Below are 15,186 nucleotides of genomic sequence, written 5' to 3'. Positions count from 1 at the left end.
TAACGTTAGAGATTAATTTGAAATCTTGTGAAATCTCTTTTACGTTTAGAGTGTTGTCAAATTAACTTCGCTCCATTTATCATTATTTAATAAGAGAAGTGCTAAAGATAAGAGGTTGTTTGATTATCGTCTTTTATCAACCAATAGAACTTGTCTGGTCTTTATCTAGATCAGATATCTGGACAATGGACAAACATGGTTAGTTTGTCCAGAGAAATATAACCAGACAGAACAAACACAAACTTAAAGCATTATACATAACTATAACTATTTATATTAATAATCTCTAAACTAATTCTTTTAATTTAATTATCGTTATACCAAGGAATCTTTTACGTGGATTGTCAAAAGAGATGAGAAGATCAAGCCATAAAATTTGTTATATTTATATATGTATTTAATATATTCAGGATACTCCAGAAATCAGATAATTATCGAAAAAATTAAATTGCTACTCTCTTCAAATATCTAAATATATTTAATCGTATTTAAATGTATAGAAGATATATATAGAAAAAATTTCTATTTTATTCAAATACTTAATTATATTTTTTATTATATTTCCAGTGATTTGTAAAAGAAAAACCACACAAGTGTGCCTTTAAACATACAAAACCTGGTTAACTGATTTTTGACCCCCTGTATATAGGTTTTTAATTTTCTGGTATAATTAAGATGTATAATCAATACTTTGTAAAGTAATTAACCAGAAAATTTTGGTTTAAAAACGAGAAAATTGACTTTAAAAATTTTATATAGAATTTCTAGATAAAAAGATTTTTTATTTTTTTATATTGGCTAAAAGCCATTTTTGAAATTGTTGTTTAGCCAAAAAATTTTTTGATATTTTTATCAAAAAATTTTATAGAATCGAATGGTTACTTTCATAAAATAACCCTTTGATTCTGTAACAATGCCAAAATACAATAAAATAATCCATTTTTCGATTATCTCGTACTTGAATTTTTGTGTTTTTAGATAAGAGTATCGAATAAAAGATAATCAAAAAATATTTTATAATATTATTTATTTATTTATTATATTTTTTGAGAAGCAAAATATTAGATTTTAACGAGTAAAAGATAAATTAAATTAAATATATAAGTAAAGCATGTATTCGCTTTCTAAATTATATTTTAAGTTGAATAAAAATTATCAAGGGAAATTGTTAAGTAGAAGGAAATTTGGTTTATTCTCGCAGAAAACTATCGAAGTGGAAAGTAGGAAATAAAGACATAATTTTTGCATTTTCTTTTCAAGAATCTGCTAAGAAACTACTCCATGTTTAATACAGACATCTTATCTGAAGTCCCCTCCTTCCGTTTCTTTCTGTGTTAATTAAATGGAAAGAAGAACTCTATTAAACTAAGAATGAAAAGCATTAAGGAAATAGTCTTATCTAGAAATGAAAAGAAAAAGGTAACTTTAGACATTGGACCACCAACTGTCCACAACTATCTCCATACTAAATCGTAGAATTTTTTTTTTTTTTCCGAGATGAAAAGAGAATTCCAGCCGATTTGTGTTTTTCTAAAAAAGCCAAGCAACAGTGCTTTTTTACTTTGCATTTTTTTGGAAAATTCACAAAACTTAATTATTCAAATCGAATCAATTTCCTACTAACAAAGGAAAAAATACACACACATTAAACGTCTTAAAATTCTAAATTAAACATTCTTTAATAATCGAAAAAAATGATCACGATTGTATTTTTAAAAACAAAAAATACACAAAAAATACTCCTTGAATTAAATATTAATTTTGATAAAATGATAAGTTATATTTAAAATTAATTCGATAGAAGATTATTAAGAAATGTATTTATAGATTTGTGAAAAATTCATTTATTTTTGTGCTTAATTTTATTGGATTCCTATACAAAAATAAGTATTTTAAAAAATAAAAATAATAATTATATAAAATATATTTACTTTTAATTATTTTTCATTAAGTAAAGTGATAAATGCGAATCGTAAATTTGGATGAGAGACGAATTATTACAGAGATTGTTAGTTATAATGATTTACAATTACATACATAACAATAAGCATTCCTTTCTAAATAACATTTTTTCCACTTTTACAAATGACTAGGTAGATTTTAATTGTTGTTTTCTTAAAAGTAAACTGTTAAATTATATTTAAAAAAAATTAATTTCAAACAACAAATAATGATACGTAATGGGAAAATAATTAAAATACTAAAGCATCTTTGAAACAATAAAGAAAAGAAACTAAAACATTAAAACTAAATTTAACGATTAAAGAATATACTTTTTTTAGTTTGGTATCGAGAAAATTGGAGGCAGTAGTTCAGTAAAATTTAAATTAGTTCGATATTTAGAAGTTGTGTATCGAACGAAACAGCATCTTCTCCATCCATGGTAAACAAGCGTTAAATAAGATTCTGTTGGAAGCTACCTTTAATGAGACTACCTCTCTCTCTCTTGATCGTGTAGCTAAACGGTTCCTCCTTACGTCAATTACTGCAAACAAGACTCTCACTGACGGGAATATAAATGATCTAACAGTAACTTACCATCACTACTCCTATTTCTATATATATACATATATATTGTATATTCCTTTGATGGTGATGGTGCTTCTAATTAAATTAGAAGCAGAACAGGAACTGTGTATATCCTGCTTCTAAAAGGGTACAATTTCAGTTTACCTTTTTCTTACCTTTACTAAATAAACTTATCTAGAAAATTGTTTATTTAAGTTGACTAAAAAATTATGTGAAATAAATATTTAATGAAGTTTTGGAAACATTCTCCGAAGACATTTTGTTTGTCATCTGATAAGTCATTAGCTAATAATTTTAAGAATTTTTATCAACTATAATTAGAAAATGTATTATAATTAAACTTTGTTATTAAGATTTAATTTCGAGTTATTTATAAAATTAATAAGAGTTTAGGATAATTGAATAAATTCATTCCATAAAATATTTTAAAGAAATATATACAAAAATACAATTTTTGTAGATTAAAATATGTAAGAAATAACTATTTTTAAAATACATTTATTAAATAGTAATACATATTTAAATTTGTTACTTTCGTGTTGAATAAAGAGACACGGTATACGTTAACAATCTAAAGAAAAAAAATAAACACGAATTTTTATCCCTAGCTAAAACTATAAATTATATAATACTAGTTCTACAAACAAATTCTAGAGAAACAGAATTAAATAAAATGTGCATGACTCAAAAATCTCACTGGTGATGACTACGCTAGCTGAGAATCGAGAAAAAAAGAAAAGAATCTAACTCTTACGAAACAAAATATGCCTATCTTACTGCAAATTTAATCAAGAAATTGTAGGATTCGCTCCTTCGTTGGGTTATCGTCCTACTTTCTATTGGCTGAGGAGTTTCAGTGAATATTGTATGAAGTGTCCTCAGTAGCAAAGAATAATTTACGATGTTTCTGGCGTGTTTGTATTTCGTGTCGCGGAACTCCACGCACAAGATTCCTATCATTCATATCAGGAGTAGACACGAATGCATCATGAATTACAACAAATAATCTTATCTCCCTTTATTATATCGCATTATTTTCCTAAATAATGAAATTATAACTCCGTCTTTAAAAACATTCTAGGATAATATAATAATTAATTTTAAAAATGATTTAAATTAATTTTTATATATTCATAAATTAACGCATGCAAATTACATGACGGTACGTCATCCCGCAAATCTTTGTTTCGTGGTTAAACAAAGCTTGCAATTTTTGAATGAATTATTCTTTAGATATTTAAAAATATTCTTATTCTTCTTATTAGAAACACAACAAAATTAGAATCGTAAAACAGTAAAAAAGATTCTACAATACGCAGAAGATTAGTTCCAATCACAGAATGTAGATTTAAGTAGTGATTCGAGCAGTACTTTTTTCCTTTTTTTTGTTTCTTAAATTTGGAGTGTAGGCGGGGCATTGGGTCATTTAGTTAAGAGAAAAATGGTCCTCTAATCAGATGGACTGGCTATCAATTCTTCTTGTGCAGGCAACGGCTTTGAATTCTTCCGTTTTGTCTTGCGTGAGGCGCGTGAGTTTGTTGGATGCTATACAACGCAAAGGATTGCGTAGAGAAGTAAAGAGAAACGCATGAATCATTCCATCATTGGACTACCTTCCATTTGTCACGTTGTCGTCCCTTGAGTAAAATATGATCCAGAAGAAGTCTTCCAACTCCGCCCATATAGTCTTCTATTGTTGTTTCAAGTGCTATTAAGTGGTCTTTTTTAACGTTACGTACAATATAAACGTAAATAGATAACGTTACAGCCTAACAATGACACTAATTTTTACTTTAAATTATAATAGGGACACATAATATTATATGAGAAACACACCTCATTTGTGAATTAGAAATATTATGGAAATTTAATTTGCATCTCGTGTTTAAGTACAGTATAATTACTTTCGAAAGTTTCGAAATGATTAACTATGCTAAGTTGCAAAATATTAGAAATTAATTTATAGAAATATGTAGCTTAGAATGCCTAAAATTGGAGCACACTAACAGAAAAAAATATATATATATATTCTTTTATTTTGTAAGCTTCATCTATATATAAAGATGTACGGATAAAGATTAAAGATGATAGAAATGATAACAGATAGATATCTTCTTAGAAAAATAACAGTAAGCTATATAACAAGATATTAATGATAATATAAAAAATTATAATCAGCAACATCATTTTCAGCATCGCTTTATCGCTGGTTATGCTGATGATTACGCTTCGCTCGTTACGGCAATATAATTTAATACGTGTTTTTATAGAGTTAAACAAAATTAATATAAAGAAAAATTATTTAAAGATAATTTTTAAGCAAATCTCATTAAATAATAACTTAAATACATAAAAATGCATTTAATTAATCGAAAATAAGGAAAGTGGAACCGAAATCAAACAATAGAAGATGTTTACAAAATCATTTTAAAATGCGTTTAAAATATTTTAACGATATGCTTTTTATTTATTCATTTTTTAAAAATCGATTAGGCAATAACGCGTTAAACAAGAAGTTTATATTTATATGTATTAAAAAAATTATCTTATTCAATCATGTATGCATTATTTTTATTTTCCAAAATAATCGATAGCGTTAAGGTATTTAAGTTGGAAAAATAAAATTGATAGATCTATTATACTTTTATAATCAGATAAAATTGAGATATCCAAGAAGAATAAAGAGAATAATAGAAATTTTTATAAAATAAAGATAATAAAATAATTATTTACAGTAAAAAACTTTTACATGAATAACAGTTTTTTGATATTAACTCAGTATTAAATGTATGTAGAGTACGTTCGACTCGATTTTAAATATGTAAATTTAATTTTGATGGATGGATTTAACATAATCAAAGTTTAAAAATGATTAGTTTTTTTTATTTTTAAGAAGTATGATGTACAGTTAATCGAAAAATTTTATAAATAGTCTTCTCTTCTCCAATAAACAAAATCGAAGAGTCTAGTTTATCAAAGAAAATGTAAATTTGCATGTAGCCATATGACTCTAATTTCTTCCTTTGTGCTAAAACTTGTGAATTTTATTTCAAAATATTTATTTTTTTTTTAAAAAGTTCAATTTTTAAAGCGACGTTTGAAGCGGCATTATTAAAAGTTATTTATTGAAAATACTCTCAAGTTTCTATACTTTAAAAATGTTCTTTGTTTTGGAGTAAGCACTTCTTTATTTCTATCTATAGATAAAGGTAAAATGCGAATTCAGGTTTGGAAGTAAAGTTTCAGGCAGAAGTATAAGAGAAAATCGCGAAACTCGGTGCACTCAGTACAACTTAGGGAATCGCAGTGAATCACCATGAAGCTCCCTCGGGCTGAACATGTGTCCCACTGGTAAACCCTCCTCTCTCTCTCCCTCTCTCGCTCTCTCTCTCTGCAGACATTAGAGAAGGCGATGAGGATTCAGTCCCCGATGGCTCTCAGGTGTGAGGCAGCAATTTGGAGAGGAGTAGATATGCCTGTTATTACTGTGACGTCCTCAGTTTCGTCCCTCTTACCGTTTGTTCTCTACAAGCTGCAATTCTCGTCGACGTGGGAGAACTCTGATAAGCTGCACGGTAATGTAATGGCATACGAGGAAAAATCTATCGCTGCACACTGGCAAATTTAAAAAAGAATTCTGTAAAGTTATTGGAGAAACTGTAAGAAATTCCTTTTTTTTCCTTTCTTTGTATTATTATTATTATTCCTTTAGCAATTATCTACTTTAATAACTAAATGGATTATGCATGTAAGTATAATCAAGATTATATCATGTGGAAGATTACTAAAATAGAATTATTTAAACCGACAAAACTTAAAAAGTTAATTTTTTTTCTTTTATAATCTCCAATATATTACAAGGTAAAGATTGTATCTTTCATTAAACCGGTATATTAATTGATTAAAAATCCATGTTAAAAATCAATTTAAAGTTTTGATTGCTTACAGATGAAGAAAAGCATAAAATTTCCGAATTGTTTCTGAAAAAACATGACAATAATATTGATTCAAAGCATTGAAATTTATAAAATATCCTAAAACTTTTTAGTAATTCTCGAGATACCACAAAGCAAAACTCTTCAGATAGAATGATGATGCGTGCTCTAATTCTCTAAAAAATAAAAAAATGCTGAAACTTTATATTTCATTCATCTGGCGTTGTTTTACATCCTACACTTTAAAAAAATAGAAATAAAAAACTTTATGGAAGACTTATCACGCATTCGAATAGTTATCTTTATAGGAAAAAGTTTGTTTCATCCACATGATTCTCTCTAAAAAAATAAATAAATATGCAACTATCAAAGTATTGTATATACTATACGTGCGTAGCGAATATCCAAACACGTGTCTAGATTGTAACTTAATTTCTGTTTACGTCAATAAGTAACCAAAGTTGCACGAATGCCCTTAACAACGGTGGTCTCATATCACGAAACTCCAATTATGTTACATATTAAATATATGAGCACGCTAATTACTTTTAAACATTCGATGATGGGAAAATTATATATTACGGCTTAAAGGGGAAGCGATTTTAATATATATTTTTAAGTCTTTTTTTTTTTTTTTAAATATTGCAAAGGGATGATATATATCAAGTAATCTACTTTTTGCAACGAGATTGAGATGTATGAAGAAGATTATAAAATGGATAGAATGATGCTTACCTTTCTGTTTGCTGACTATCCCGTTCAAGTTTGAATCACGAAGAGCACGTCTAAAGTGGTTCTGAGATGTTAGAGGCACACCAGCAGAGTGAGCGCTGCCGTCGCACCAACTGCCTACATTGACTGCGTATCGATGCACTTATTCTCAACAGCGCCTTCTTGTGGTTGAAGGGCAAGAGTGTGTAACACACGGTTCCATCTTTATTTACTTAACGCAAAGTATATAAAAACATTAAATATTCATAGAGTAACTCATAGACCCCCGGAAACAAATTACTTAACTCCTTTTATTCTTGAGGCATTTTAATATATTCTCGTGTGTGTGTGCGTGGTTACACTTTCTCCTCCCCGATCTAAGATCATTAATCCTTTCGTTTTCATAAATTTCCAGTAAATTATATCAAAAAATTGAAGAAAATTTATATATTTCCAAAAAGCTCGTATTTATTTTTGAATTATTAATATATGTTTTAGGTTTTAATTAATGTTTGCTTGGCAAATATTTGAGACAAATCGTAAAAAACAAAAATAAAAAGGATTTATTTAAATTAAATATTGAGATAATGGTATATACTGTTATAAGGAAATTGTCAATAAATCTTTGTTAATGAGTAAAATCGTTGCTGTAAGTTATTGATGCTCGGAATTCAAAGTAAATTGCACTTTTTTGGATGCGTCGATTGCATTTTTTTAGAGTCAATTGAAAAAGTTCTTTTTTGACAAATTCTTATTTTGATATCCTGAATAATTAAATAGCAAAAAGTTTCTTTCACGTAGAATGATCCTTAGAGGCAGTGAATTGGACAAAAGTGCTTACTCGAAATACTATTATCCCATTCTCTATCGTTTACTGTAGATAAGGAGTGTATAAAATGAATAAAATTAACGCAGTTAACGCATTTAGATCGTTACACTATAAAAATATAATTAAAATTACAGACTAAATAGTGTAAAAAGTAATTATGTTTATATTAATATATTAAAATATACTTTTTAAATTTACACATATTAAAAAAACACGCGGTTTTGTAGATAATTATTAAAATAAAAAATAATGCAATTAACTACAAATAATTAAAAACATGGAAGAGAAAAGTGCATTTTTATATATAAATCTAAGTAAGGGATGATAAAGACAACACAAAATTCTTTTGTCAAAGGTAATTACAAAAGCCAATTTACCCTAAAATACTTTTAACATTTATATTTATATGTTTAAATCATTGTATTTTAGTCTCTTTTAGTGTATTGTTTCATTTTTATTGTACTTTTTACAAATATAGTTAATTAAATCTATTAATATAAATTGAATAGTATATCCTGAAGTAAAACTAACCTATAATTAATTAACGGTTAGTTAATCGTTTAAAAGGTTATAAAGATAATTAATTACCTTTATAACCTTTAAACGATTAGGTTTTTTGTAGAAGTAATTAGAAATCGGTTACTTTTATTGCGGATATATTTGAGAAAGAATTGTATAGAGAAATTTGTGATTTTTATAGTCTTAAGTACATATAAACATTCAAAGAATGTTAATTTGTATATTGATTTAAGAATAGAGGTTATTTTAATTTAAACTTTGAATATTATTTTGATAATTTTTTCAAAATCTTTCAGAACGTGATGCTACTCTATTTATCATCATCTTCATCATTAATATTTAAATACTGTTTCTTTACATTTACATCACAAAGAAATTAATGTTAACTAAGCATTTCGAGAATGATTAAATCAAGAATTGATAAATTATATTCTGTAAATAAAATAAAAATTAATTTTTATTATCTTCAATAATAAAATTATTGTTTTTAATTTATTTATTAAATTTTCCTATAATAAATTTATAAATTTCTCTAAAAATATATAAATTCTAAAGCCACATCTTTCAAAAATCCGATAGATATTTCTTTATATTGCTGCAGACATCTGCAGTTGTTCCTCGAACCATTAAAGAACCAAAATCATTGAAAGCATCTCCAGAGAATATGACAAAATAAAATTTAAGAAATAAGAAATAATATACAATCAAAAAAATTAATTCACTTGTAAAAATTTGAAATATAAGTTTCTTAAATGCTTTTAAATTATGCCTGCAATGTTTAAGTGTACTGAGCTTTATATATATCTGTAAGAGGATTAAGCAACGAAGGGTGTAACATAATAAAACTTAACTCTAAGGCAAACATTGAGGTTCTGAGAATTTTCTGGAAATGCATTGTCTAAAAAGACAAGCCATCATCTACGGAAATAGAGAAATGGACTGAGTGACTGAAAGTACTAATGCTTCCGGAAACCAACGCCTAATCTAGTTGCTTCACAGCCAATTAAGATCCACTCACTTGTACTGCTAACCGTGCAGCACGGCAAAACGTCTTATCAAGCACTGATTGGGTGGGAGACAAGAAAGTCACTGGCTAATGAAGGCCGACAAGGGAGTAGAAGACATTTCCCTTCCGCTTAGTCTATCTAGATGCAGACATTCCGAATTTCTTGACTGAGTTCTGTCACCTCTTCTACTCTGATGTTTATCAGTAGATACAAGACTGAAAGAAGCTTTAAAAGCTTATTAAGCTATTCAGATAACATTAATCAGAAAATCGGATGTAATTTTATTAATAAAGAAGTAATACTTTAAATATAAACTTGAATATTTATAGGTAAGTGTATCTAAAAGAAATGAACTCTCCAAAAGCAACACAGAATAAAAGTAGCAATATAATTACATATATTTTTAAATAAAATGTGGACGAAATATTTAATATAAAAATAAATATATGTATAAATTTTTATTTTGTGTAGTTTATATAAGTGGAAAAAATTTAAAATTCGAAAAAACTGACATTTTATATCTTATCAATATGTATCTATTTATGAGATTGTCATATTATATTTATTTAATCGTCACGCATTTTTATCTCTCTCTCTCTTGCCATTTCAAGTATACACCCTGATGATTTTTGACTCAAAACAGTTTTTTCTTATCAAATTTAATGTCATCTAGTAAGAAGGAGTTGAAGGACTACAATATCTCAAGTAGAGCAATAGAAAAAGATACTCGCCAGTTTCAGAATCTTCATGAAATATTTAGACGGTGTGTCATTTGACGGGTAGTACAGAGAAGGAGGAAAGGGATAGAGGGAGAATTTAATCTCCTGTCGACGTCGTCGGGACCTTCCTTCGTGACAGGTAAAAGTTAACCTGACGCAACGATTAGAATTTCTCTTTTATATGTTCGGATGAAAGTTAAGATGTAGTAAGCTGGACGTTTACTCAAGTGTTTTTCAAAATATTTGACAGCGTATTGAATAAAGATGGAATGTTGCTTCAGAAATAAGAGTTCAATACGATGATAATCGAGTTGAAAAGCTTTCTGAAACAAAACATTTAAGTTAAACTCGGTAATTTTTTTTATTCTTGTAGACTTAAAGATTTTTTCTCGAAAATATGAGCTACGTTTAATCGAATGGATCAGTGAGAAGGAATTCAGTCTCAGCCTTAAGTTGTTTTAAATCGTTACTTTTCCATATTATTAATGTTCAATATAATTTATTCTTATTTTTGTGTAAGATAAAGATATATTATTTATAATAAATATTATATATATCTTTATTACTTGATGTTACGTGTGTACTTTTAAATGACTGTAACGTAACTGTAGCAAACTTCCTTCTTCATCATATATCTTTCGTTCTATTCAAATTTACTCACTTGAAAAAAAGAAATTTGAAACTTTTTCCTATCAGTTTAACCTCACAAAGAAAACATTAAGATTATTCAGACTACAAAAAAATGACGAAGAGATGTTAAAGCCATGTAATAATGAATGGTCTCGATCAAGCATAATGTATAGAGAAATTTTTCAGAATTGACAGTTGCAGTTTGCTTGTAATTAATCTAGTTCTAGTTGTTCATTTCCTGTATCTTGCCACTAACCTGATCTCTATAAATTGGCTACAGACCTAATTACGTATTGAACAATCTCTTACTTACCTCCTCGCAAAAGACTATTGCATCTAGACTACTTTAACTTGTGGTAAAATCAATTTAATACGTAAATTATAAAAAGTTTATTAAAAAACAATTATTAGCTATTTTAATACGTAAATTAAATTTTATTCGAGTTGTTTTTATATATTGCAAGCCTATTAAAATCCTACAAAATTTAAAAAAAAAGACGTTCTGTTCTTCTATTTAACTAGACGTGAGTCCGGTTAAATGTAGGACAAATATTTTAAAATAGTACAAAGGAAGAAGAAAAATATAATTGAAAATCTGTTAGACAAATGAATAAATCTTTAAATACAAATAGCAGATACACAGATACGATCATGTTGTGAATCAGAGTAAAGAGAAACGAATGACGTGTTGGAGTAGTAGTTGCCTGGAGGTGTACACAATCCTAATGAGATCGATACACACACTTTAGCATCAATGATGTAATTTCCTACTGGACTACCAGTTCTAGAAACATCCGATGGGATTGTGACCTCCTAATACGAAATGTCGACACTTAAATTATTTTAAAATTTAATGATTTCTCATCCTCATCTTAAAGAAATATTTTAAAAACCTTTATATAAGAGAAAAGAGAAGAGAAAAGATAAAAAATAAAATAAATTTATGATCGAACCGAGAAACTATTTTAATGATTTATTTCATTCCACTGTCTCAATAAATCTCAATTAATGGAGAGAGAAATTATCGACCGATAATTCTTTTAAAAGGTAAGTTTAAAAAATATCAGAATTCTTAAAGAACATTTTTTCCCCCTATCAAGCAAAATAGTTTGCTAATGAGAAAATATCCATTAAGTTAAAGAAAATTTTTAGATGTTTTTCGGAGTTAAAATGTATTTTAAATAATTTATGTATTTAAAATGTTAAATTTTAACTTTAATATTCGTAAAAATTTGTTAAATTTTATCTTAAATATAATCGATACAAATTTCATGCAAGAAAAATACTTTCATTTCTATAAAATTTTATGTTTATTTTTAAAATATTACGCAAAATTATATTATAAAAAATATTTTTTAATGTATAAAATTGTGGTTTAAAGTGAATTTAATTTTTAATTTTTTAAAATTATATATTTAAGTAAAGCGGAAAGCATTAAAAATTTCACAAATTTATACTGTTTTTTTATATTTTTGCTATTTTCTTCTAAAAGTTATGCATTAATATGTCTAAAAGATATAGAAAATTACTTAAGTTTTTTTATATTTAAGTCACTTCATTTTTTTCAATGTTTAAAAAATAAATTTTTTGTATTAAGAAGAAGAATTTTTGTTATTGAAAATTTCCTAATTTGTATATTTTTATGAATAATAATGTATAAAAATGCGATTAAAATTTATTTTTATTCTTAATTTTTCTTTATAAAATTATATATTAAGAATAAGAATTAAAATATTAAAAAACTGCATACGTTTAAATTATTTTCGAAGAATAAAATAAAAAACTACAAAAAATTAATTTTAATTAGCAATTGTCTTAAATTTTAAAAATAGATTTTTTTCCCTCTAAATTTTAAACTCGAATCCATTTGCAAACAATTAAGTTTAAATTGATAATATGCAAAATAAATGTTAATAGTATTACTGTGAACAATAATAGAATATATCCTTGAATCTTATGGGTTCATGCGATACTTCATTAAGGAAATGCAGTGATAAACACTTTTGTTTCTAAAATGAAAGGACAAAGTCAGACGACGAAGAACTTAAAAGCTTCTATTATCAAAGTTAGTTTCCGATAGGAACTATTGTCTTTAATGGAGAAAAGTGAACACTTTTTATTGAATGTCTCCCCCTTTTAATCATTAAATTTAAGATCAAATACTTTAGGAGAACATTTTTATTTATATAGTTTTATTTATACTTTTTGATGTTTTATGGATATAAGATTAAATTCCTTTTTAATAAAATAATAAAAAAATTATATAATTAAATTATATTGTATAGATATTTAATTTATAAAAAATTTATTAAATTAACTAAGAGCTTTTCTTAGTTTATTTTTGTATTAAATTGTATTAGAATTAATCTATTTTATTTATTTTTATAGTTGAAAGGTTAAATTTAATTATTTTTAAGGTAAACAAAGTTTAATATCATGTAACTCACTTTAAAAGCATTTTACTATGAAGAGTGCTGTACAGTTTGAAGAACGAACAAAAATAATACGGGAAATGGAAATAAAGTGACTTAATATAAAAAAAAAAGTTCAAAATGATAAAATTGTGTTTAATATTTATTTTCCCTTTAAAATTTTCCTTGATAAACCCATTTTTCTATACTTTAAACGTATTTTTTGGTGTTGCATCAACACCAATTCGTCAATTTATATCACTAATCTTTAATTGTTTTATATATATATAAATATACAATTTATGCTAATATATTTATACAATTTTACATGTTTATACACAGATATATATTACATTTATTAAATATAGAAATGACTAATAAATATAATTAAAATTATAGTTAAAAATAAAAGAAAATATTAAAATTTTAAAAAGAAGACAATTCTGAAAGTAAATTAAATTTTTAAAAATTTGATAACATTAAATGAAGAACTACAAGCTTTATATTTTAAAGATAAATGAAAATAACCAGAAAAGTCTAAACAAAAACAAATTTGGCGAATCAGATTTGTTGATGCATCCAGATATATTTTTTTTAAAGAAATGCAAATCATGTTTCAACATTCTCTGAATAGAATTATATAGAGAAGTATTGAAACAAATGATACACGATCAGAAAAACTTCCAATTTATTATAAAGTTTTTTAAAAAAATACACATTAAATTTCGCTAATTTTAAAAAGAAAAAATATAATTAAAATTTTATTTTACAAATTTCATTAACAAATTATAAATTTACGTTTAAAAATTATTAAAATATAATAATAATAATAATAATCATCATCATCACGAATTTTGTATTTACGTTTTATTTATTTGCGCCAATTTTGAAATATTTTTAATGACTTTTTAGAAAAAAATAAACCGATGAAACTTTAAATTTTTTAAATAAGTAAATTAAATTTATTATTTGCTTTATAAAAATTAAATAGTTTGAAATAAATTATGTTGTTTCTAGTTAATTAAAAACAATTAATGAGATGGTTTTATGAATAATTTATGTCATTAATGCGATTTTTAATGGAAGAAAGTGCGGTCAAGAAAAATAATCAATATATTTTTTACTTGGTAAATTAAAAAAAAAATTTAAAATATACAGTTTAATTATCATTGAAATAACACAAATAAATAAAATTAAAGTAATAGGAATAGAATTATTTAAAGAATTATAACTTGAGACGTGTGAAAAGTAGTTTTAAAGTAACTGAAAATTTGGAATTATTAATTTATTTTAATGCCTGTGAAAGAAAAACCTTTAGAAAATGTTCAATACTAAACCAGATAGATAATCAATCTCTGGCAGATTCACATAATTTAATGGAAAGAATTCAATTATAAAAGCATCCATCTCCTCTTCTGATGCGGAATCTTACAACTTAAAGATGAAAATAAGAATGCTATTAAAGGTAAGAGCTAGAGAAAGTGTGAGTTATGTTATTCGATTTGATAGATTCTTTTACGAAGAATTATTATCTAAAACTTATTAAGAACATAAAAATTAAAAAAAGGAAAAAGTATTTTTATGATGAAGAAGAGAAAGAAAAAAGATTATCTATTCCCAAAACGTTTAAAGTAGAAAACTTTCTGGATATCAAAGTGATTGATGCTGTGAAACAGTTTAGAATCGTCAAAGAAAATCGCGAAGCATTGGTGCTTGTGGCAAAATGCGTTTTTCTGGTAAAAGTCGTCTTATCAGCACAGTTCGAAGGATTTGAAGTGCTTATCGTTGGTATTCTTTGGATGGAAACAGGAACAGCAAACTTTCATTCATCGTCTCTTCTTGACCGAACTAACTTCTAATTTACTGTAACGAATAAACTACTATTATTTTGTTAAA

The 15,186-nt window shown here is 25.8% G+C and overlaps 1 protein-coding gene across 2 annotated transcripts in view; it reads right to left on the bottom strand.

The window, feature by feature from the left end:
• The window catches only part of LOC136979563 (synaptogenesis protein syg-1-like), a 292,582-nt gene that overhangs the window by 181,057 nt on the left and 96,339 nt on the right, over nt 1-15,186 (bottom strand). Inside the window, exon 1 of one of the 2 annotated variants that reach the window (XM_067275570.1) lies at nt 7,200-7,319. The exons of the other annotated variant lie outside the window; for it this stretch is intronic. The gene's annotated coding sequence lies outside the window, so the exon portion shown is untranslated. Of the gene's footprint in view, nt 1-7,199; nt 7,320-15,186 lie in introns of those variants that run through there. 2 annotated transcript variants of the gene reach the window in all.

Source organism: Centruroides vittatus, unplaced genomic scaffold (genome assembly GCF_030686945.1).
Source record: "Centruroides vittatus isolate TY-2023 unplaced genomic scaffold, ASM3068694v2 contig_628, whole genome shotgun sequence".
In the NCBI taxonomy this organism is placed as follows: domain Eukaryota; kingdom Metazoa; phylum Arthropoda; class Arachnida; order Scorpiones; family Buthidae; genus Centruroides; species Centruroides vittatus.
The sequence above is the reverse complement of the archived record's forward strand: the minus strand, read 5'-3'. Positions and strand labels throughout refer to the sequence as shown.